The sequence below is a fragment of the Callithrix jacchus genome, chromosome 4 (genome assembly GCF_049354715.1).
Source record: "Callithrix jacchus isolate 240 chromosome 4, calJac240_pri, whole genome shotgun sequence".
Lineage (NCBI taxonomy): Eukaryota > Metazoa > Chordata > Mammalia > Primates > Cebidae > Callithrix > Callithrix jacchus.
Window position 1 is genome coordinate 31,013,557 of NC_133505.1, and position 25,490 is coordinate 31,039,046.

Here is a 25,490-nt window from a genome sequence, read left to right on the forward strand (position 1 = left end):
GGAAATTTTAAGTTTGATGCCTTTGTGAATTTGTGAGTAAACTTACAAGGGACACTTAAATATTTTTCTAAGTTAGCCACACTTTAGTTAAATCGTTTGTGTGCCCTATGCAGTATTGAAAGGTTAGTTCTGAGCTTACGTATGGATCTGTCTCCTAGTGCATGATAATGTTTTGTTTATGAATGTTAGTACATACTGGCCCATGATTTGTGTAACTGACTCCTTTAATGACAAATCAACTGAAAGCCAAAATCCTCCCAAGGATGATTTTTGTGCTTTTAAAAGTTGGTGATTCGCAGAGTATTACGAGAAAGAGTGATGTCTGCTTAGTACTTACCTCTTGTTTGCTTACGTAGAAAGTTAATAAATTTAAGGAAAGAAGCAGAGATTCCCCCAGTGTGACTTGGAACAACTCTTGGAAGTTTTAGAAACTAGTCTTTTTTTCTTGTCAAGTTTTTAATTTCCTGCACTGAATGCCATTTTGAACTACAGTTGACCCTCCAACAACGCTGGGGTTAGGGTGCCCACGCAGTCAGAAATTCCCGTGTAAATTTTATTCCCCCAGGATTTAACTCCTAATAGCCTCCTGTCGACCAGAAAGAAGCCTTACTGATACATAAACAGTTGACTAACATGTATTTTGTATGTTATATGTATTATATCCTGTATGATAATAAAGTAAGCTAGAGAGAGGAAAATGTTAAGAAAATCACAAGGAAGAGAAAAAATATTTGCTCTTGAGTGAAAGTGGAGCACCATGAAGGTGTTCATCCCCATAGTCTTCATGAATAGATTGTGGAGGAGGAGGAAGAGGAGCGATTGTCTCAGGGGTGGCTGAGATGGAAGAGATGGAGGAGGTGGAAGGGGAAGTGGGAGAGGCAGGCACACTCAGTGCAACTTGTATTGAAATAAGTCTGTGTATAAGTGGACCTGCCTTGTTCCAACCTCTGTTGCTGAAGGGTCAACTGTATTACTTTTCTAAAAGATGATTATTAGCTTGCTAAGTTAAGTTCTTGGGAGCCCATTATGAAACAATCCTATGGGCAATGAAGTTGGTACTCAAAAAGTTTTGCATGGATAGTCTTCTAGACTTTTAATAATTTCTGGTGTCAAGCAGCAGTAAGATTAGGCCATACAGGAAATGCTAGTTGCAGGGGTATTTTCTCAGTTACTTTTCCACTCATTCTCTAGTTTACCCATGTTAATATAGCCAGGGCTCCTACTCCAGTATCTGCCACATAGTAGGTGCTTAAATGTTCATTGAAAAGATGAATTTTTGGTCGTTGTTGAGAGGATTTTGAAACTGGGAAGTAATATTCATTCATCACTCTGCTAAGCAGTGTACTAGGATGTTGATTGTTCTCAGATCCTGGGGAGTATGTTCATGGATTCTCTGGACTGCCTACTGAAATCACATGGTGGTAGTGTTGACTTCTAATCAAATGCTTTAGAGTATGTTTCTGTTAGTTTGAAATTATTATTGACATGAATACACAAACTTAAAATAATTGTGGGGAAATTATGAATCTTAAAGCAGTAGGTGACACATCCATGGGCATCCTTGGATCTGTTTGTGTATTGATTGATTAATTGATTGAAAGGGGGTCTCACTCTGTCACCCAGGCTAGAGTGCAGTGGCACAATCACAACACACTGCAGCCTTGATTGTCAGGGCCACAGAAATGCCTCCCACCTCAGCCTCCCAAGTAGCTGGGACCTCAGGTGCGTGCCACCTTGTTTGGCTAATTTTTAAAATTATTTGTGGAGAGGAGGTCTCACTATGTTGCCCATGCTGGTCTTGAACTTCTGAACTCTGCCTCCCAGAGTGCTGGTATTATAGGAGTGACCCACTGTGCCTGGCAACTCTTTATTTTCTTAATATATACGGAGTCTTGCTCTGTCACCTAGGCTGGAGTGCAGTGGCTCAGTCTCAGCTGACTTGGAACCTCTGCCTCCTGGGCTCAAGCGATTCTCCTGTGTCAGCCTCCTGAGTAGCTGGAATTACAGGCCCACGCCACCACACTCAGCTAATTTTTGTAGTTTTAGAAATGGGGTTTCATTATGTTTGCCAGGCTAGTCTTGAACTTCTGACCTCAGGTGATCCACCTGCCTCAGTCTCCCAATGTGCTGGGATTATAGACTTGAGCCACTGAGCCTGGCCTGTGCCTGACAGCTTTTGTTGAAAGATCTGTGTGTAAGTGGACCTGCCTCATTCAAACCTGTGTTGCTTAAGGGTGAACTGCATTACTTTTCTAAAAGATGATTATTAACTTGCTAAGTTTTTTCCTTTGCTACTTGCTAACAGTACTGCTTTTCACAAGATCTCAATTGAAAATCACAGAGTCAAAAGGTATTTTGGCTTAGGTGTCAAAGCAACTATACACTCCTTGGTCTGGCTCTGATCTGCTTTGTAGTACTGGCTGAGTTGCTTAGATGCTTTGGACTCTGCTTCCTTTTTTGTGTATTCAGATAATACATACAATTAGGTTATCTCTGAAATCCTTCCTGCCTTGAAATTTTCTGACTTAGTGAATCCTATAACCACTTAGCCCTTGTCTTATCCCTGTGTTTTGTTAGGGGCAATATTATTAATGGTGTTTACATACATCTGTAAAAGACTAAGCTCATGCTGGATAGGGATTAGTTTTAATTATTTTTGTGTCTCCCAGTCTTACACATACATTGAAAATTAAATAATATTAGTCTAGATTTATAAGGGGCATTTTTGCCCCCACTGCACCTATCAGGAGCTTCCGTGGTCTTCAGTCAGTGTCATGCCAGCGGGCTCAGTCATATGGTTGTTCTTCTGTAGCATCTGCCCGACAGGTTCTCAGCCTTGGGCACTCTCAACTCTCTACCTCCTGTAATGCTTGACCTGGGTTGCTGGGGCCGGTGGGGAAAATCACCATATCCAGATCTGTGCTCCTATAAATCCATGGTCACTAGCTCAGCTGGGCCATCAAGTAATCTAGAGTTTTCCTCATCAGCACCTGCTTCCAATCTCTGTAGAATCAAGATTTTCAAACCTCTCATCCTTTCACATCATCTACACACACTCTTAGCATGTGGTCTTGCCACCTGTATCATACATAATAGAGATGTAAGCAGAGAATCTCAGGGGTTTCCTGCCAAAAACTGTTCCTCTTCCCCCAGTTACAGTAGAAGAGGTTGTATTTATGCTAAGCCCCTGCTTGGGCTCTGGATCCCATCTACTGCCTTTGTGAGGTCTTCACTCAGTTGTTCATGTCTTACTAAAAGCTTCTTTCTGTTGGCCTTTATACAGCTCAGAGACAGACAACAATAAAGCAAAATAGAAAAAAGTAGCATCCTCCCTTGACTTCACATCCCCCTGTTAAAATTCCTTTTTCCCTTTCCAACCACACTTCTTGAAATAGTTGTTTATAGCCAACTTCTCACCCATCTCAGTGCTGTCTGGTTTCATCTACCATCACTCTACTGAAGGCCAAAGTCATCCTTGAGCTCCTGGTCACAAAATCTTGTTCCTGTCATTTCCCCAGGGTAGTGCCTGGGACATAGCAAGTGTATAATAAACATTTATTTGACTGAATAAATCTGAGGATGTTCCTTTTCAGCCCTAGTTTATCTGTTTTTCTGGGGTATAGGAGTCCAACGCTCATCTTTTGAGGATCTGTGTGACTATTCACTGTATGTGTACCAAATCTTCTTGATGGACTGAGTAAAGATAGAAATAAATGTTATTTGAGGATGAGTTCAGTGGCTCACGCCTGTAACATCACTTTGAGAGGCCAAGGTGAAAGTACAGCTTGAGCCCAGGAGTTTGAGACCAGCCTGGGTAACATAGTAAGACCCCATTTCTATAAAAATTCCAAAAAACTTAGCTGCATGTGGTGGTTGGTGCACGTCTGTTGTCCCAGTTACTCGGGAGGCTGAAGTGGGAGGATCATTTGAGCCTGGAAGGTAGAGGCTGCAGTGAGCCGTGATTGCACCACTGCATTCCAGCAGCTTCGGTGACTGAGCAAGACCCTGTCTCAAAAAAACAACAAAAAAAAAGAATATCATTTGGTAACGATTTCTTCAGTCTTGTTCAGGTGATCGGTCTTTCTGGGAAAACAAAACCCTAGACATGTTTTTTTCTGAGAAACTGTATTTTCTAAAATACTAAGAATTAATGTTTTTATCTATCCATATAGATCTAATAAAGAGAGTAGTAGGCCATTGGGTACTACTGGCAATAGATTTGTGGTTAAATAATGCTATGCTCTTGTATGAAACTCTTTTGTCTTTCTGTTAAGTAGTGTATCTTTTTGAAGTTTTTGTCTTCATTTATTTGTTGGGGGTGGGTGGAGGAGGATGAGTTTTGCACTGGCTTGCTTCATTTTTGACATGTCAAGAACGTCCAATGGCATTGGTTGGAAGTCCAGCCACTTTGAGACCTGCCTGCAGCCTTTCCCTGTGCAACATCGTGACAGTCCTTGTCCTCTGGGAAGAGACTTGCATGCTAAGGCAGAGGGCTTGATGTTTCCTGGGGAATAAAGGAGACCTCTAAGTAACTCTTCCAATTAAGAGTCCAGTGCTTGTTTTATGAGAATAGCTGAGTAATCCAGTATTTATGTAACAGATCTGAGAGCTAAGTTGTCAGGCGTTCCCTATATACTTGTCTGGCTTCCAGTATTGCTTCCTAGTCACCTCATGCACATTCTCGTCCCCTTAATCCCTTACCTCCAAACATTGTAACAGGAGGGAAGGTCTAATCAAGTGTCATTTGTCAGTTATTTGGTTTAAATTATTGGATTCTTTTCCCAAAAGAATTAAAATATACACAAACATGCTTTCATTTGAAACCATAGATAATAGTTCATTTATTTATTCATATATTTCCTGACATATAAAAAGGTCAGGAAAGCAGGATACATTATCTCTTACCTGTTCAGTCCTTCCCTTCTGCAAATGGCCCTTCTGAGATCCAGCGAGTCTTCTGCCTCTTTTTTTTTTTTTTTTTTTTTTTTTGAGATGGAGTTTTGCTCTTGTTACCCAGGCTGGAATGGAATGGCGTGGTCTCGGCTCACCGCAACCTCCGCCTTCTGGGTTCAGGCAATTCTCCTGCCTCAGCCTCCTGAGTAGCTGGGATTATAGGCGCACGCCACCGTGCCCAGCTGATTTTTTGTATTTTTAGTAGAGACGGGGTTTCACCATGTTGACCAGGATGGTCTCAATCTCTTGACCTCATGATCCACCGGCCTCAGCCTCCCAAAGTGCTGGGATTACAGGCGTGAGCCACCGTGCCTGGCGTCTTCTGCTTCTTATCAGGCCCTAACTCTATACAGTTTGGACCCCATTGATTCTTTCAGATCTGTGCATGATTATATTTTTGTTAACCATGATTTCCGGATGGTGTAGGAGGAGTAAGATGATTAATTTGGAAAACTGGGTTACAGAGTTCATGATACTGTCTCTGAGACTTGTCCCACTGTGTGCTGTTAGGTGGTAGAATTTGTGGCAGTGCTGCTGTAACTTGCTGTTGATCCCACTCAGGAAGAGTGGTGTCTGAGTTTGTAGAGAACTGGGGAAGAAAATCACCATTTTTCTGAACTCTTTTCCCAATATCTTTCTCTGGGCAATCCCTGTGGGTCCAGCCCAGCCCAGCCCAGTAGGGACAAGTTTGTCTTAGGGTAGGTTGGGCCTGACTCTAGAAAGATTTGGTGAATTCTCTACTTTGATTCTATTTTAGGGTGCCCTGAGAGTCTGGCTCAGTCTAATTTTACTGTTGAAGCTCACTAGGCAGCTCTGCAACAGGATTATTCTGGGGTCCTCTGGACCCAAGATGGTTCTGGACAGGTAAGTCTACCTAGTGCCCCCAGATGTGGATGTGTGCACAGATTACTACAGTGTAGCTTCTCATTTAGTAGAGTTGAGCTGGGGTCTGAGATTCTGCTTTTCTGATTTGTTCCCGGGTGATGCCAGTGCTGCCAGGTTGAGTCATGTGGGGAGGGTGGACGTTTGGGAGAGGTTCTTTTTTTTTTTTTTTTTTTTTTATGATGGTTGGGAAAATCACCTTTCTATAGTCTGATCTCTAAGAAAATAGTGCTTTAACATCATGAGGCCTTTTCAGTAGAGGTTATCCTAGTCTTCAGTGAGTCGGAACTTCTGTGTTTTTCGGGTCCTGGCCGTCTCCCTCTAGCTGAGAAGAGCATCTGGGAGTATGACAAGGTGAGACCGTGTTCACTCATTTTGTTAAGGTTTCTTGTCTGCTACTGAAATCAGCAAAACTCTATTAAATAGCAAAAATTACAGCTTTTATGATTCTAAAACTACTTTCAGTTGTGGTTTCATTTTCTGATTTTTTTTTCTCTATATTATTACTGCTAGCTAATTTTTTCTATGTACTTTCAATGTAAAGTTCTGTAAAAAGTAACTTACACTCTTTTGTTCTAGTAGTAAATATTTTGGAAAATTTAAATTGTGCCACAGTTTTAATTTGGGAAGTTAAATATGGGAAAAATACAGAGTTAAAATTTTCTGACCTCTATTGCAGAAAACACTTTAAATTCATCCCTATGTGCTTCATTAAAGGGTAAGAGGCAGATAGTTTAAAACTAATATAGTACATCTATAAGGAAAATGTATTTACTTAAGTGTAAAGTATAAATTGTGAGGAAAATGTGGCCTTTTGTCTTTATTTTAGTGAAATGCTTTTGTAATAGTAATTTTCTCTTTTGACCTGTGATGGATAGGAGGTTAATTGATGTTAAATGGACGCTTTGTTAATCCTTCATCAGCTACTAAATTGGTATAGGGGAGTACAGGTCAAGACTGCACAAGGCCATGACCAGCTTGTTTTCTCAGGGAGGTTTATGGATTCCACCCCTTCCCCTTCTCCAAACCACACATCACTCTCTCCAGCTGTACATAAGGAAGACTCTCCTGTCTCCCCTCCCCCTCTTCCTGTGCTCATGTCCCCCGCCCTCATCCCCTCATCTTTCTCCCTCTCTGGGCTGCTGCAGAGTGACAGCTTGTAGATGTTGCGTGCGAGTGAGTTCAGCTGGCGCTGTGTGGTCTGAGTGTGTGGTCTCCAGCTCAGCCGAGAGGCTGCTAACAGGGTGGATGAGAGGGAGAGCAATACTGTTTACTTTAATTTATTTCGGATGCCGGAATTGTGCCCAGAGTTTCTCCTAAGCTTGATTCCATAGCTAGCAGCTTCAATCCCTCACAGCTGTGGTGCAGTCTGAACTCCGGGCTGTCCTCTCCTGACAGGCACTTTCCATAGCATCTGCCTGCTTAATCCCTAGAGGCTCAGAAATGTTAACGGCACTGTTGAGTGCTGTGATTATTTTGCTTTCACTATGTTAAGATTTATGGCCTTCGAGAAGTTTCTTTGGAGATAGAGCTAGAGAAGTAAAGCAGAATTTGTAACATCAGTGACAAAGTTGATGTATTTTTGGAAATTGGAAAAGCTATTATACAAAATTTGGGTCAAATTAATCCAACTTTGCTCATGTAAAAGAATCTGGGAGTTAGTGACATCCTGTCATGTTGAACAGTTTTAATGAAATTAGCCAATTTAAGCTGACAGTTGGTTTCTTGACCTTTTCTGCAACTCTACATTGATTTTGGCATAGCTGTTTACCATAGTTATTATATTTGTCAGCAGTGATATTGGTTTATTTCATCCTAAAGATTTGACAAGTCGAGATAAATGAAACTTTGCTTTTCTGTAATAGTATAAACTTGGGAGAGTATCTTCTTATCCAATCCTTTCATTATGAATAGCTTAGTAATATTTTCTTGATTTTGTTCCTCTCTCATTCCTAAACATTCTTGTTGAGATGATCAAGTATTTTGTTATTTGAATAAACACATGTAGACTCTTGATATCACTTGGGATTTTGCATTGTTTAGCTTCTTTATTTTCATGTCTTCCTGGCAGTCTTGCTGGAATGGAGTTGGTGGTGTTGATGTTTGTCAAGGATTAGAAAGTCTAGGCCACTCACATCTTCCCAAAGGGTCAATGTATGCAGCTTGGAGTTGTTCTGCTGCTTTTTTTGCTACTCTTAACCCTGGGTTTCAATACCTGAGCTCTGTTACCATCACTGCAAGGGTAGAGCTTTCTCTGACCCCTTGTACCTTTTCATTCCTGGTCCTGGTTTAGCTTAGCCTCACTTGATCTGTAATCATACTTCAGGAATGTAGTCATGTTGGGTAATTTTTAAAAAACGATATGCTGTATTTTCTTTTGTGTTCCATTCTTTTGGGGGGGGGGGTCTATGTTTATGGTACTAATGATGTTAATCTAATGCTCAGAAGAATTCTGAAGCACAGTTATTCATAAAGTTACACGACCATCACCATTATTCAAGTCCAGAATATTTTCATCACACACAAAGAAGACCTGAATCCCTTACCAATCCTTTCTCACTTTCTGTGTCCATGGATTTGTCTATTCTGAACTTTCATGTAAGTGAAACATGTATGTGTCCTTTTTTGTCAATTATGGCAAAATATATGCATAGTATTAGTATTTACTGTATGACTTTTACATAGGAAGTGAAAATTCTTTATAGAGAGAGAGGAAAAAATACTGATAAATGATGGTTAGAGTCAAGTAATCATGTATGGAAATGAACTTGTATTTTAGAAACTTGGAAATATTTAACAAGAACTGTGGAATACTCAAGACTTGTGTGGGATAGAAATGCCCTGTGTGTCATTGGCTGTTAGTCACCAGCGCTTGCCTGCAGTGGTTGGTCATGCAAGTTCCTGTTCTGAAACTTCCTTGAGATTCACCAATGAATTGGTTGTTTGACATTTAATGTAGAACTCTAAATGAATCAATCCTGATTGGACAGTTTCCCTCCACTTCTACCTTAGCTTTTACTGGGCAAGCTCCTCCAGGAGTTAACAGTGAGCAGGAAAAGAACCAGGGTTTTGCTCTCTGGTAACTGAAGTGGGAATTATCCTCCAAAGCAGTTGATTCTCTTGCAAGGGCAAAGAAGAAGAGTATCTGTAGAACCACAGAACCATGGCAGCAGTTTAAAAAATCATATTTCCAAATGCATTTCTGTTGAAAACAAGCTTATCTTTAAGAAAAAGATTACTACCTTTATTTAGACTTTTCATTATTTAGAACTGAAAAGTTAGAATCATTTTATATATTCTCACTACTATCCCATTCTCTTTTATGGCTGGATTTTTTAAATTGAAAAATCAAGCTTAAATGAGTTTTGGCCTAGTTTTTATAGGACTAAAGGATAGTTGAAAAACAAGTTTTTCTGATAACTTTCATTACTAAATATCTTAGTAATATTTTAAAATTTATTAGGGGTAAAATTCATTTTGGTATAAACATTTAAAATTTTATTTTGGTTGGGGGGAAGTAGACACAGCATCAAAGATCTGAACTTACAAATTAGAATTTCTGGTTTTCATGTAATTCCGTGTGGAAGTGGTAATACAATATCAAACTTTTCACCCCCTGGACCTTACAGTTAAAGGTCAGATTTGAACTGGACCTCTTGTCACCCAGAGGTGACCCATAGAGAAGGAGTTGTTCTGCTTAGATCTTTGGTTAATTTGGATTTATCGAATTCTTTTCTGTGGCATGTATTGTATTGAAGATCAAGAGGAGGGGTCTCGGGCTGATCGTAACCTTTTAGGATGTAATTAGGGCACACAGTTTTTATAATGGTTTTGGCAGTTGCTATTGTGGCAGAGATTTATTGGTTTAAGAGACAGTGCATGGCATACAGTAGAGAATCAAGGAATTGCATCTGTCCTGTGAAACAAATCTAGCTGACACCCTTCTTAGAGGCCACATCTTAGAGCTTCTCATGGCAGGAATTTCATACAGCCTTTGAGGTCTCTGCTGCTACTGTTGAGGAGATGAACTCAGCCCCATTTCACTGAGTGTCTGGCACTGGACTGGACGCTAAAGTAAAGCAAGAATATGATGACAAGCCCAGGCAAGCCCACTGAAGATTATTATCAGAGAGCTTGGCACAGTAATTCTTTTTTTTCATCCCATTTTCTTTAATGTAAAGGATGCTATTATATGTTATAATCATTTTCGTAAGATAATTAATTTGCAGGAGAAATGAGCACCCTCTTCCCCCCACCCCCCAAAAAAGCACATAACACAGAGCTGCCAGGAGGAAGTCTCCTGTGGTCAGTGTTCTTAAGGAGACCCTCTGCTGCCTGGATCTCCAGCTAGCAGCTGCCCCGCAGGGCTCAGGAATTGGATTTTCTGTGTGGTCTAAGGCCTACCTACATTTCTAAAATATGTATATACATGCTTACTGCCACAGGGAAGGCAATATAAAAATATTTAGGCTGGGCGTGGTGGCTCATGCCTGTAATCCCAGCATTTTGGAGGCCAAGGGGGGCAGATCACAAGATCAAGAGATTGAGACCATCCTGGCCAACAATGGTGAAACCCTGTCTCTATTAAAAATACAAAATTAGCTGGGTGTGGTGGCACACACCTGTAGTCCTAGCTACTTAGGAGGCTGAGGCAGGAGAAGTGCTTGAACCCAGGAGGTGGAAGTCGCAATGAGCAGAGATCACGCCACTGCATTCCAGCCTGGCGACAGAGCGAGACTCTCAAAAACAAACAAAACAAAACTTAAAACCACAATTTCCCTGGCCCTCCCTCTCCAATCTCATTCTCCGGATAATTAACCCATGGTGTGTATCCTTCCAGCCCTTTTTCTCTGTGTTCATGTAAGCATAGGCCCTTGTTTGTATGAAGGTAGCTTTTCTTCTTCTTTTTTAAATAGGAACATTGATTGGATCCTGATTCTAACACATCAACTGTAAAGTAACTTTTAGACAATATGGAAAAATTGAGCTGGGGCTGGGTGCAATGTCATTTGTAGAGATACGAACTAAATCATTTCTGGATGAAACGATGCAATGTTTTAAAGAGCTCCCTCAGCAAACAACATAAAAGTATGTTGAGGAGGAGAGGTAGTTAGAACAAGAGACAGTGTTGAAGCTGGGTGATGGGAACTTGGAGGTTCCTCATGCTCATCTCTCTCCTTTTATGTATGTTTAAGATTTCCTTAATAAATACTGAAAAAAAACTACAGAGAATAGCATAGAGCAAGGGCTTCGTTTTGAATCCTACCTACCTCTGCCACTTAACTAGCTGTGGTTTTGGACAAGCAATTCAACCATTTAGCAGTTTAGGAACTTTTTCTGTACATCTCTCTATACATACTTATCTGCCTATTTATGTCTTTCTGTTTTAGTGATTTGTTGTAAGTATTCTCTTGGTCTCATATGCTTTTCATATTGTTTCACTGGCTGCATAGTATTTCATTGACTGAACTTTGACATTTTACTAAATGTTTTAGTGGATGCTTCCATTTTTCCCCAGTGTGCTGTAAAACATTTTGCAGTTGAAGGAATCTTCATGCCTAATATCAGCCCCATGCTTTGGATTATTTTAGTCATTGTTTACTATTCAAGAATAACGTTTTGAGTCAAACTGTGGAAGCATATCTAAGGCTTTGACACATATGGCCGAATTATTTTTCAGAGTATTGTAACAGTTTGTGCTACTGCCAGCCATGCATGGGAGCTGTGTACAGATTCAGCCAAAAACCATGAGCCTTTGAGATTGTCTTAAATATCTTATGTTAATAGGCCACCAGTACAGCCTCTGTTTTAGTTGGTGTTTCTCTGAGGTTGGGTTTTGTCCATATGTTTGCTGGTTGGTTGCCTCTACTCTGTTGTGAACTATAAGTTTATACCTTCTCCATTTTTGTTTTTCGAGGCTCTTGGTATTTTCTGGATTGATTTTTGTGAACTGTTTATATATTAAAGCTGTTTGTATTTTGACATTTTGAATATTTTCTCAGACTTCCTGTTTGGCTTTTGAATTTGTTGTCTTTTATTTATGAACTTATAAAAGATGTATATTTCTTTATGGGCAAGAACTTAGTGTGTTCACTGTTGTGATTTTTTTTTTTTATCAAGTCCAAATGTTGTCCTTCCACCCCAACAACTAGAATATACACTTACTTTATGTTCTTCTAGGTTTTTTTTGGTGTAATTAAAATTGTATGTATATTTGACTTTTTAAATAACCAAGAATTCTTTAACTCTACAGATGTTTGAAGTAATGTAAGCAAGAAAATTATGCTTTTGGACTGTAACTGAAACATTTTGGGGATTGGAGTTAATATGCTAAAAATTAAGAGGCAAGAAAATAAAGCAGCGTTTGTTTGGAATAATATTCGGCTTAATCTTTGTCTATCCTGACTACGGCCCATCATCAGTGTTTGGAATTTTCCCAGCGTGTTATGTAGCACAGTGCTATGGCTTTAAAGAAGCACTTTTTCCACTTGCTCTGGAGCCCTGGGCCCTGGTTCTGGGAAATAATCGTGATTGTGGACTGTTACTATGCTTTGTCAGCCCTCTCTGCCTGCTGCTTTCATGTTTCTTAAGTTATGCAGTACAGATCTTACAAAATGTTTCTCTATTTTCTCTTAGTAAAATACTATCTATCTTAAAACAATTGAAGGTCATTCCCCTATAAGGTTGCTCACCCAGTCTCTGGCATGGCAGCACACCTAATGACCCCCGAATTCACTTACTGTTGGTTTTTCATGCATGTAGAGAGGCAATACTATGTTACTTTTATCTGGGGCTTTAAAGTGTGGGCTTTAAAGATCTCTATCTTTGGTACACATGATTTCACTTAATCCTTAAAGGATACCTATGAAGCTAGTTATTATTCCTATTTTAAGTTGAGAAAACATAGAAATTAAAGGGACCTGGATAAATCATACAGTTAGGATTTGAATTTATGTCTTCCGACTCTTGGTTAAGTGTCTTTTCTGCCTATCCAGAGCTGAACAAGGTGGTTTGTCTGGCGAAACTTTGGTGTTAATGATACTAGTGTTCTTTACCCCATATTGGTCAATCCACTTTGCACTGATAAAAACTGTTGTCATGTCCTTCATGCGATTTGGTGTCTCTCATTGCATGCTCGTGGTCACACTGAAGAGCTGGCTAGGGAGGGAAACACTTCGGGGAAAATGGGGAGCTCTTTTCCTATGCGAAGGACAATGTGAAGAGTGAGAGAGAGAGAGAGAGAGAGTGTGTGTGTGTGTGTGTGTGTGTGTGTGTGTGTGTGTGAGAGAGAGAGAGAGAGAGAGAAAGAGAGAGATAAGCATAGCCACTGAGCCAAACTGCCTAGGTGTGGTTCCTGCTGTGATAGTTATTGGTTGTGGAGTATTACACAAAGTATTTAATGAGCCATCCTCATAGGGGAGTTGTGAGGATTAAAAGTTATTGCATGGCAAGAACATAGGAAAGTCCCTGGATATAAGAAGTCATCAATTAAATGTAACTATATTGTTATTATTAATTGATGTTTGCTTAATATCTAAGCTATATTATCTGTTGATTGATGGCTAGTTGTGTCCTTTACTAATGTAATTTGTATTATTTTTGACTTTATATTGAAAAATATTTTAAGTAAAGGCAAGAACCATGTTTATTCCTAAATATACCATGTCAAATGCTAACTGTGCACTAAACATAAAAACTTCAACCCACTAATGAAGGGGTCAAAATACCCATAAAGTGTAATATGGGAAATCACAGAGTCACCAGAGGAACTGTTTTCCATAATGTTGAAGAGGTTTGAAGCAACAAATTGATGTGGCGCCCATTTCTTTTGGAATGGAGAGTGGATCTCTTCATGCACTCTTGAAATAGCCAGGTTCAAATATGCCGGATCCTCCGGTCTGCACTCTATGACTGACCTTCCTTGATCATTTGAATAAATGAACAAAAAAAAGCAAAAAAAAAAAAAATGCTATGGTAACATGGCCAGTTCCCGTTAACGTACTTAAAGGAGTTGAGAATTTCTAAATGTGTCTTGCTCTCTTTCCTCCTCCCCTAGCCTGAGAGGCTCTTTCTTTGGTGAAGAGGGAGAATTAGTATTGAATCACAGTGGCTCAGAAAGGTTGAAAAGGTTAGACTTTTAAAATGTAAGTTTTATTATCATCTGGGTAGGATAAGGCCAACAGAGCAGGATAAGATTGTTGTTGAAAACTGTGTTACTCACAGTTCCAAGAGGGTAGGCAAGCTACACCACACAGGATGCACTGGGGTAGGTCAGGAGGGCAGAGGGAGTGAAGGGAAAGCATGGGCCAGAGCCTTTGTTTTTGTTTTCACTGGAAGAAATGGCTAGGCAGGTAGGCAAGCTGTGCAAATTTAGGTTTGGATCATTTAAATAATATTTTGGAGGGCTCTGAGCTGTGGGAGTGGTCCCTAGTTGGCTGACACCTGGGGTATGGAGGGGGCAGGGGTTGTGTCCCTGATTGCAGGAGCCTGATGGAAGAGGGGTATTCAGTCCAGGCAAATTGTCTGTGACTTCTGGGAACTAGCTAATTCTCAGAGGGGCAGTCCCTTCCCTGGTCCACAGGCTCCAAAATGTCAAAGCATCATAAAGTACTGAAAATAAAAAGACATGCTTAATACAAGGACCAGGACTTTTTGCTTCACAGCTTCAGGATTTAGTAGCAGAAAGGACAAAAGATCAATACAGTAGTGATTCTTATTGCCAATGAGAAGAGGCATAAATTTGACCTAGAAAAGAATAAGAGCGAAAGCCTTTGCAATAGCTAGCTCATTCTGCCACCGATTTTTGAAATTATTGTGTTTTGCACATTTTCTTTTTTTCCAACATAGCTTATCCTCATTATTACTGTGAGACTTTGAGAAGTGTTCACAGTTCATATTTAGTACAAGGTAATTTTTTTTACAGGGTATGTGAACTTTTTTGAGAAAACGTGACCCAAATGCTAGCCAGCTAAAAGAATAAATAAATAAGTCACTTCCAAGGCAAAACAAATTTCTTTATTATTATTATTTTTTTCATAGAATTATTGAGGGAAAGGAAGTAATCATGTCAGCAGTCTTTTTTTATTGCATTTTAGGTTTTGGGGTACATGTGCAGAACATACAAGATAGTTGCATAGGTGACACACATAGCAGTGTGTTTTGCTGCCTTCCTCCCCTTTACCCACATTTGGCAGTCTTTATCATTCATTTGGAACCACTTGTTCTGTAATTTTCATAGAAATACAAAACTCATTTTGGCCTTATCTGTTTTGGTATAATGATTCAAATTTGGCTAATTGCATGTGAGTTATGATCAATTTGGAATTTTTGCTTAATTTCTAGCTCAGAGTTTGTAAGTCCTGTTATCCTTTGAACCAAGCATAGCAATGTAAAATTTGATTAAAAGTGATGGTAGTTCTCAGTTTCTCATTTTTGGATTATGGGGAGTTTGGGGCATATTTTTTTGCAGTCATACCTTGTTTGATTGCAGTTTGCTTTGTATGCCTTGTAGACCTTGCGTTTCACAGATAATGCTTTTTTTTTTTTTTTAAACAAAATGAAGGTTTGTGGTAATCCTGTATTGAGCAAGTGTCTCAGCATCATTTTTCCAACAGCATGTACTCATTTCATGTCCCTGATCACAGTTTGGTATTTCTTGCAATATTTCATACTTTTTCATTATTATATTTTTAAGTTCAATTGTGTTTGATTTTGGGAAGGCAAACACAGATGAAAAAGATCCCTGCCAAAATAGTTAAAAGTCACATATTTTTCTGAGTTTTGAAATGTAAGCCTACTTTGTTTGGAGATTTCCTCTAGGCAGGACACGTCATTACTGATGGCATCTAGTGAATAAGGCCTTGGTGCATTATGTTGTACTTTTGAAAACATAGATCTCAAATCTGTACTATTAGAAAATTTCTTGCTCATTCTCACTCTAAAAGATCTGTTAGTCCAAGAAATAGAAATCTTTTCTGTTTCCAGGTAGTTTAAAAGTTGCACTTTATATTTCTGAATAAATAAAATATAAAACTATGCACTGCTGCAGTTTCATAGCTTAACTTCTGAGCCAAATCCTGTTGAGGCTTACGTGGTACTAATTTAATGGAAAAGTAACCAGTGCAAATAAAAGATGGTTGGATTGTTATCGTTTTTCTTTGGTAAATGTGAATTTTGTTTTTTTTTGAGACAGAGTCTTGCTCTCGTCACTCAGGCTAGAGTGCAATGGCACATTCTTGGCTCACTGCAACCTCTGCCTCCTGGGTTCAAGTGATTCTCTTGCCTCAACCTCCCAAGTATCTGGGATCACAGGTTCCTGCCACCATGCCCAGCTAATTTTTTTGTATTTTTAGTAGAGATGGGGTTCTACCACGTTGACCAGGCTGGTCTCCAACTCCTGACCTCAAGTGATCCACCCGCTTTGGCTTCCCAAAGTGCTGAGATTACAGGTGTAAGCCACTGCGCCTGGTCATGAATTTTAAAACAGAGTCTACAAACTTAATGAATTTTAACCTTATCATTTTTAGATCACATATACCAAAGCTCTGAGTAAATTGTAAAGGGTACTTCAATTTTATAAAAACACAATTTACTTATGTACATATTGAAAACAAAGCTCTTGCAGTTTCTGGTCTGAGACATAAGGGGCTTGGAGGTCACCACTCTCATCCTCACAATAAAGAGAAAGCTAAACAAGCTGTAAATCAACAATTTTTCTTATATCCATCAGAAAATCGAGGTCATAGAGGTAAACGACTGTCCCCCAAATTGGAGGGACAACAGGCAGATACAGAGCATCCCAACTTTTTAGTGCAGAAACCCAGGAATAGACGTTTCTGTGGGAAACTAGTATTGAGTTGCTTTAGTCAATACAGCATATCCAGCTTTGAACAAGAAATTAAAAGGCAAAAATTAAAGACAAAAACCACCTTTTGAAGAAACAGAGCAAGCATTAGAACCAGATTCAGATATGGTGGGGGATGTTAGAATGATCAAACCAGGAATTTAAAACAAATATGATTATATGTTAAGGGCCCTAACTGGAAAAGTGGACAGCATGCTGCAGATAAGTAATGTGAACAGAGAGATGGAAACTTTAAGAATTAATAAAAAAGAAATAAAATGCACTAATAAAAAATTTAAAAATGCTAACAAAAGAGAAGAATGCCTTTGATGGGCACATCAGTAGACTGGGCATGACTGAGGAAAGAATCAGGGAACTGGAAGAAATGTCAGTAGCATCTTCAGAAACTATAATAGAGAAAAATGGTTAAAGAAAATGGAATGGAATATCCAAGAATTGTGGGACATTTACACAAAGTATAATATATGTATAGTGGGGACACAAGAAGGGAAAGGAAGAAAAGTACAGAAGAAATAATTGCCATAATAATGACTCGGAGTGTTTCATAATTAATCATAGTCACAGATCTGGAAAGCTCAGAGGACAGTAGGCAAGCAAGTACCACCACCACCAACAGCAACTACACTTAGACATATTGTGTTCAAACTGCAGAAAAATCAAAAGCAAAATGTTGAAGGAAGCTGGGCTTGGGATGAGATGGACACCTTACATAAAGAGAGACAGGATGAAAATTACATCAGACTTATCTTCAGCAACCATGCAAGCAAATAAGGAAAAAGCACACCCAAGTAGGATTCCATATCCAGTGAATTATCCCTCAAAAGTGAAGGAGAAATAGAAGTTTTTTTAGACAAACAATTTAGGGGTTTTATTGCCATTAGATTTGCTTCAACCATTAAAGGGAGTTAAAATGTTAAAAGTTGTTCTTTAGAGAGAAGCAAAATAATACACGTCAAATTCAAGGATGAATTTTATAGAAGGAAGAAATGAAGTGGCTTTCTGGGTTCCCTCCCCTAATGTCCTGGGACTTGGCACCATGCCCAGCATCTACACCCCACATTAATGGTGAATGATATATATATGGAACATAATGAATTGTGGGCTTATAAAACAAATACAGGTTTTTTTTTTTTGAGACAGAGTTTCACTCTGTCACCCGGGCTCAGCTCACTACAACTTCCACCTCCCAGGTTCAAGTGATCCTCCCACCTCAGTCTCTTGAGTAGCTGGGACTACGGGAGTGCACCACTATGCCCAGCTGATTTTTGTACTTTTTAGTAGAGATGGAGTTTTGCTGTGTTGGCCAAGCTGATTTCTTAAGTCCTGACCTGAAGTGATCCGCCTGTCTTGGGCTTTCAAAGTGCGTGAGCCACCGGGTCCAGCCTTAATTTTTTTTTTTTTTTTTTTTTGAGATGGAGTTTCATGATGTTACCCAGGCTGGTCCTGAATTCCCGGGCTCAGGTAGTCATTTTGCCTTAGCCTCCTGAGTAGCTGGGACTATAGGTGTGCGCCTCTGTGCCTGGCTGAAACTTTCATGATCTATAGTTGCAGCTTCTACATTTAAAGGTACCCCAGTGGACATAGCAAGTTCTCTGGCTCATGGAAGAAAGGAAGCTATTTCAGAGACTTGGCAAAAACTATAACTAAGAAATGAAAATATGTCTTACCCTCAGCTCTATAGATGGTAATAATTACCTTATTGTGTCTTATGCAAAAGAATATTTTCTTTTAATATTGTGATACCAGTTGTGGCATCATTTTGAGACCAATTATTCAGAGATTAAAGAGAAAGGAATTGAATATTTTCAGTGTAGACAATACGAGTTTTTAAAAGTCAAAAATTATTACAGATTTTCAGACTGGAAAGTTCACTGAAGCAATCTGTGGATTTAATTTGTCATATTGAAAAGTGTTGATCACTTTAACCCATGTGAACATAAAGCCCTTTGGGGTCCTGCTTCCTGCTTTTTTTAAATTAAAAAAAGTAAAGAGTTCTTCAGACCCAAAATGAGAAAACCACAGTGAATTATCCTCAGCTATGATTGGTTCATTTCTTGCTATGATCTCAGTAGGAGTCTAATTATTGTAAAATTCCAAGCAGCTATTTTATTTCCTGGCTTGGCCTAGGTTTTTAGCCCAAGGCAGAATCCAACAGATAGTATTGCCACCAGAAGGGGATCCTGCACAGGGACCTAAAGCCAGAGAACCTGCTTGTGGATGCTGATCTGAACCTCATGTTTGCAGACTGGCTTTAACAACAGGTGGGGATACCTTCTGTGTCAGTCCTTCTTAACACTGCCTGGGAACTCTTCTAGGCAAAGTACACAAAAGCACCGTGGCTCTGAGGTAGATGTTGGCAGCCTGGGAGTCATTCTCTGTGCAGTGGTCAGTGGTCACCAGGTCTCTGTCTGCCAGTGGATAGAACTATTGCAGAGCTCTCGAATCAGATATATGCCACATTTCCTTTATATGTCTATGGATCTGAACACCTAAAGAAATTCTTGATCCCAAACCCCAGTAAGAGAGGCACTTCAGAGGAAATCATGAGGGATCCATGGATAAATGTGGGCTGTGAAGAGGAACTGAAACTACATCCAGCTACTCCCTGACTCAAAGGACCCCTGGCACACTGAATTAATGCTGTCCTTGGGCTACATGTAAGAGAAATTTTGGGCTACAGGAGACCTCAATTGGAGGGCCACGCCATCACTGTGAAGTCCCTTCCTTCAGCTGATCACACCAACTGTTGCAGTCCTCCATCCTTCCAGGTAGACCCTAGGGTCTCTACCAGCCCAAAGCAGTGAGCCTGCTCTTCCCACATTTTCTTTGTCTTCTAACAGAAAATTGGTGGCTTGAGGAGGACCAGGAGCCAGGTTGCAAGGCCAGGAGAACAGTCAAAGTGCCTGCCAGTCCTCTGCCTTGCCTTGAGATGAAGACTGTGGCTGAACACAGTCCCCAGCATGGCCTTGTGGCCTCATCGCCCATAGCACCAGCAGCAGAGGTGGAACCCCAGAGAGAATCAATTGCTCCTAGAGGGTGTCCTCCAAAGGAGACTCCCTGCATGCTAGGCAGCTTTGGTGACCAGCAGAATTTGCCAGAATGTAACCTCAGCCATTCCCTCTAGCAACATTCAGGGCTGGCAGGGGACCACAGGGAGGTTCCTCATCTTCATTCACAGACACCTGTGTTTCAGGTTGGCTGGAAACATCTGGCAGGTAGCTGGAATGTGGGGAGTTCAAGCTGCGCTCGCTGTATTTCACATGGTGCAGGAAGATCCTGAGCTCCATGGAGTCCAAGGACATGGTGCAGGAGATCAGCCAGGTGTGGGATGCAAACAGTTGCAGGTGGCAATACTTGTCTTCTTCAAGGAGCAAATGTACCAGTTGGAGGTTCATTCATAAGCATTTATTCAGCACCTTCATTTGTCTAGCACTAAGGATGCAATAAAGAAGTACAGTCTTCTCACCATTTTTGTGGGTTCTGCATGGACAGATTCAACCAACCATCGATGGAAAGTATTCGGAAAAAACAATGCAGCAATAAAAATAAAAACAATACAGTATAACAATTTACATGGCATTTACATTGTATTATGTAGTATAAGTAATCTAGAGATGATATAAAGTATGCTGGTGGATATGCATGGGTTATATGCTAATACTGTGCAATTTTATGTAGGGAACCTGAGCATCCCCAGATTTTGGTATCCGCAGAATGTCCTAGGACCAATTACTCGTAGATTTCAAGAGACCACTATATTTCTACTATTACTGGTTGAATGGTAGAGATAAATATAGTGGGGTGCAATTAATCCAGCCTGGAGCCGAGGGAGGTTAGGTTGGTGGGGAGTGAGGTGAGGGAAGGTGTGACTTCCTACAGAAAGTGATGACTGAATGAGTGGATGGTGGAAGTTAGTTGGCTAAGGAGCAGGTGGGATGGGTATCTAGAGACTTGAAACTCAGGATGACAGCAGAACACACATTTCAGCAGTGAGCACAGGGCTGTATAGGCAATGAGTACAGCACTTCTTTCACCAGCAGAGGAATGAAGTTCTGGAATGCTGGTGGCCAACAGAGGGAGAAATCATGTGTCACCTAGAAGATAGTGTGGGAGACAATGAGGGGACTGTAGGAGAGACATGGTAGAGGCACAGTATAGCCGAGTCTGTTCCTGGGAACAACTTGAAGCATTAATGACTGGAAATTTTCCAAAATTAATAATAGAGAACTATCCATAGATCCTAGAAGCTAAGAGAACATGGAGCAGAACCAATACCAAAAACCTACACTCACACGTATCACATTCCAGTTGTAGAAGATCAATAACCAAGGGAAACTCTTGAAAGAAACATCTTACTATAGGGGAGCACAGATAAGCGTCATATGAGATGTTTCTTCAGAAATCATGCAAGCAAGAGTAAGAGTGGAGTGAAATAAAGTGGTGAAAGAAAAAAAAAATTTATTAGGGCTTTTCGGAGAAACAGAATCAACAGGATACGGATGGATGGATGGATGGGAGGGGATGTATTAGGAGAACTGGCTTACATGATTAGAGAGGCTGAGAAGACCCATGACAGGCATCTGCAAGCCACAGAATCAGAGTAGCCAGTAGCATGGATCAGTCTAAGTCCGAAGGCCTCAGAACCAGGGGAACCCACAGTGTATCTCTCAGTCTGAGGCCAAAGGCATCAGAACTTGGGGGGCGGGGGGTTCACTGATATAATTCTGGGAATCCAAAGCCCAGAAGACCATGATTCAGCAGAAGAAGATGGGTGTCCCAGTTTCAGAAGAGAGAGAGTTTGCCTTTCAAAGAAAAAGGCAGGGGTCCCTTTTTCTTTGATCAAGACCCTCAACCAGCTTTGTGGTGCCTACTCACAATGGGTGAGGACAGAGCTTTCCTACTCAGTCCACTGATTGAAATGCCAGTCATTTCCCTAAACATCCTCACAGATACACCCAGAGATAATGCTTTACCAGCTCAGCTGTCTTTGGTATCACCTTCTAGTCATCCACTTACCACCATCAAATTCTGCATACAAGTGAAATTATGCTTTAGAAGTGAATGAGAAATACTTTCTCAGATAAACAAAAGTTGAAATGTTACCAATAAACCGTGTAAGAAACACTTAAAGATATTCATCAAAAAACAACAAAATGATAATGATGTAGGTCAGAAACTTGGATCTTCATGAAGAAAGGAGGAACATGATAGAAGAATGAATGAAGGTAAAATACAGTTTTCAGATTTTCTTATTCTTAATTGATTTGACAGACAAGAGTTTGTTCTAAAGAATAACAACAGCAAAACTTACGGTGACAATAGCTTGTAGATGATTCAAATGAATGAAAACAATGTTAAGAAGAAAGTGGGAATACTCTGTTATATTCATGGGTACTTCCACTACCCATGAATGGGAAAGTGTTATTTGAGAGTAAACTCAGTTTAGTTATAAATGCATGTTGGAAACTCTAAGATAACCACTGATTTTTTTTTTTTATTGTGCTTTAAGTTCTGGGGTACATGTGCAGATCATGCAAAATTGTTACATAGGTATACAAATGCCATGGTGGTTTGCTGCATCCATCCCCCTGTCACCTACATTAAGTATTTCTCCTAATGTTATCCCTCCCCAATCACCCGACATCCTGCTGTCCCTCCCCTAGTCCCCTCGCCCCGCAATGGGCCCTAGTGTGTGATGTTCCCCTCCCTGTGTCCATGTGTTCTCATTATTCAACACCCAGTTATGAGTGAGAACATGTGGTGTTGGGTTTTCTGTTCTTGTGTCAGTTTGCTGAGAATGATGGTTTCATGCTTCATCCATATCCCTGCAAAGGATATGAACTCATCCTTTTTTATGGCTGCATAGTATTCCATGGTGTATATGTGCCACACTTTCTTTGTTCAGTCTGTCATTGATGGGTATTTGGGTTGGTTCCAAGTCTTTGTTGTTGTAAACACTGCTGCAGTGAACATACATGTGCATGTGTCTTCATAATAGAATGATTCATAATCCTTTGGGTATATACCCAGTAATGGGATTGCTGGGTCAAATGGTATTTCTATTTCTAGATCCTTGAGGGATCGCCACACTGTCTTCCACAATGGTTGCACTAATTTACACTCCCACCCACAGTGTAAAAGCGTTCCTATTTCTCCACATCTCTCCAGCATCTGTTGTCTCCACATTTTTTAATGATTGCCATTCTAACTGGCATAAGAGTATCTCAGTGTGGTTTTGATTTGCGTTTCTCTAATAACCAATGATCATGAGCATTTTTTCTGTTTGTTGGCTGCCTAAATGTCTTCTTTTGAAAAGTGTCTGTTCCCATCTTTTGCCCACTTTTTGATGGGGTTTTTTTTTTTTTTTTTAAATTGTAAATTTGTAGATTCTGGATATTAGCCCTTTGTCAGATGTGTAGCTTGCAAAATTTTTTCCCATTCTGTTTGTTGCCAGTTCGCTCTAATGATTGTTTCTTTTGCTGTGAGGAAGCTCTTAAGTTTAGTTAGATCCCATTTGTCTATTTTGGCTTTTGTTGCCATTGCTTTTGGTGTTTTATCATGAAGTCCTTGCCTATGCCTGTGCCCTGAGTGGTATTGCATTGGTTTTCTTCTAGGGTTTTTATGGTGTTAATTTTTGTATAACGTGTAAAGAAGGGGTCCAGTTTTAGCTTTCTGCACATGGCTAGCTAGTTTTCCCAACACCATTTATTAAATAGGGATCCTTTTCCCATTGCTTGTTTTGTCAGGTTTTTCAAAGATCAGATGGTTGCAGATGTATGGTGTTACTTCTGAGGCCTCTGTTCTGTTCAGTTGGTTCATATCTCTATTTCGGTACTAGTACCATGCTGCTTGGATTACTGCAGCCTTGTAGTATAGTTTGAAGTTGGGTAGCATGATGCCTCCAGCTTTGTGTTTTTTTTTTTTTTTGCTTAGGATTGTCTTGGCTATGTGGGCTCTCTTTTGGTTCCATAAGAAGTTTAAGGTGGTTTTTTCCAATTCTGTGAAGAAGGTCAATGGTAGCTCAATGGTGATAGCACTGAATCTATAAATTACTTTGGGCACTATGGCCATTTTCACAATATTGATTCTTCCTAACCATGAGCATGGAATGTTTTTCCATCTGTTTGTGTCCTCTCTTATTTCCTTGAGCAGTGGTTTATAGTTCTCCTTGAAGAGGTCCTTCATGTCCCTTGTTAGTTGTATTCCTAGGTATTTTATTCTCTTTGTAGCAGTTGTGAGTGGGATTTTGCTCATGATTTGGTTCTCTGTCTGTCTGTTATTGGTGTATAGGAATGCTTGTGATTTTTGCACATTGATTTTTCCTGAGACTGCTGAAGTTGCTTATCATCTTAAGGAGATTTTGGCTAAGATGATGGGGTCTTCTAAATATACAATCATGTCTTCTGCAAATAGAGACAATTTGACGTCTTCTTTTCCTAATTGAATACCCTTTATTTCTTTTTCTTACCTGATTGTTCTGGCTAGAAGTTCCAATACTATGTTGAATAGAATGGTGAGAGAGGGCACCCTTGTCTTGTGCCAGATTTCAAAGGGAATGCTTCCAGTTTTTGCCTGTTCAGTATGATATTGGCTGCGAGTTTGTCATAAATAGCTTTTATTATTTTGAGATACATTCCGTTGATTCCTAGTTTATTGAGAGCTTTTAGCATGAAAGGCTGTTGAATTTTGTTGAAGGCCTTTTCTGCATCAATTGAGATAATCATGTGGTTTTTGTCCTTGGTTCTGTTTATGTGATGGATTAAGTTTATAGATTTGTGTATATTGAACCAGCCTTGTGTCCCCAGGATGAAGCCAACTTGATTGTGATGGATAAGTTTTTGATGTGCTGTTGCAACTGGTTTTCCAGTATTTTATTGAAGATTTTTGCATCTATGTTCATAATGGATATTGGTCTGAAATTTTCTTTTTTAGTTGTGTCTCTGCCAGGTTTTGGTATCAGGGTTATATTGGTCTCATAAAATGAGTTAGGGAGGATTCCCTCTTTTTGTATTGTTTGGAATAGTTTCAGAAGGAATGGTACCAGCTCCTGTTTATATATCTGGTAGAATTTGGCTGTGAACCCATCTTGTCCTGGACTTTTTTTGGTTGGTAGGCTATTAATTGCTACTTCAACTTCAGACCTTGTTATTGGTCTATTCAGGGATTGAAATTCTTCCTCATGTAGTCTTGGGAGGGTATAAGTGTCCAGGAATTTATCCATTTCTTCTAGATTTACTGGTTTGTCTGCATAGAGGTGTTTATAGTAATATCTGATGGTAGTTTGTATTTCTGTGGAATTGGTGGTGATATCCCCCTTATCATTTTTTTATTGCATCTATTCGATTCTTCTCCCTTTTCTTTTTTCTTAGTCTGGCTAGCAGTCTATCTGTTTTGTTTCTCTTTTCAAAAAACCAGCTCCTGGATTCATTGATTTTTTTTTTTTTTGAAGGGTTTTTTATGTCTGTCTCCTTCAGTTCTGCTCTGATCTTAGTTGTTTATTGGCTTCTGCTAGCTTTTGAATTTATTTGATCTTGCTCCACTACTTCTTTTAATTGTGATGATAGGGTGTAGATTTTAGATCTTTCCTCACTTCTCATGTGGACATTTAGTGCTATAAATTTCCCTTTAGACATTGTTTTTAATGTGTCCCAAAGATTCTGGTATGTTGTTGGTTTTGAAGAACATCTTTATTTCTCCCTTCATTTCATTATTTATCCGGTACTCATTTAGGAGCAGATTGTTCAGTTTCCATGTAGTTGTGTGGTTTTGAGTGAGTTTCTTAATCCTGAGT

At 39.8% G+C, this 25,490-nt stretch overlaps 1 protein-coding gene across 4 annotated transcripts in view; it reads left to right on the forward strand.

Moving 5' to 3' along the window:
- Positions 1–25,490, forward strand: part of EXOC2 (exocyst complex component 2) — a 227,262-nt gene that overhangs the window by 883 nt on the left and 200,889 nt on the right. The window lies entirely within an intron of this gene.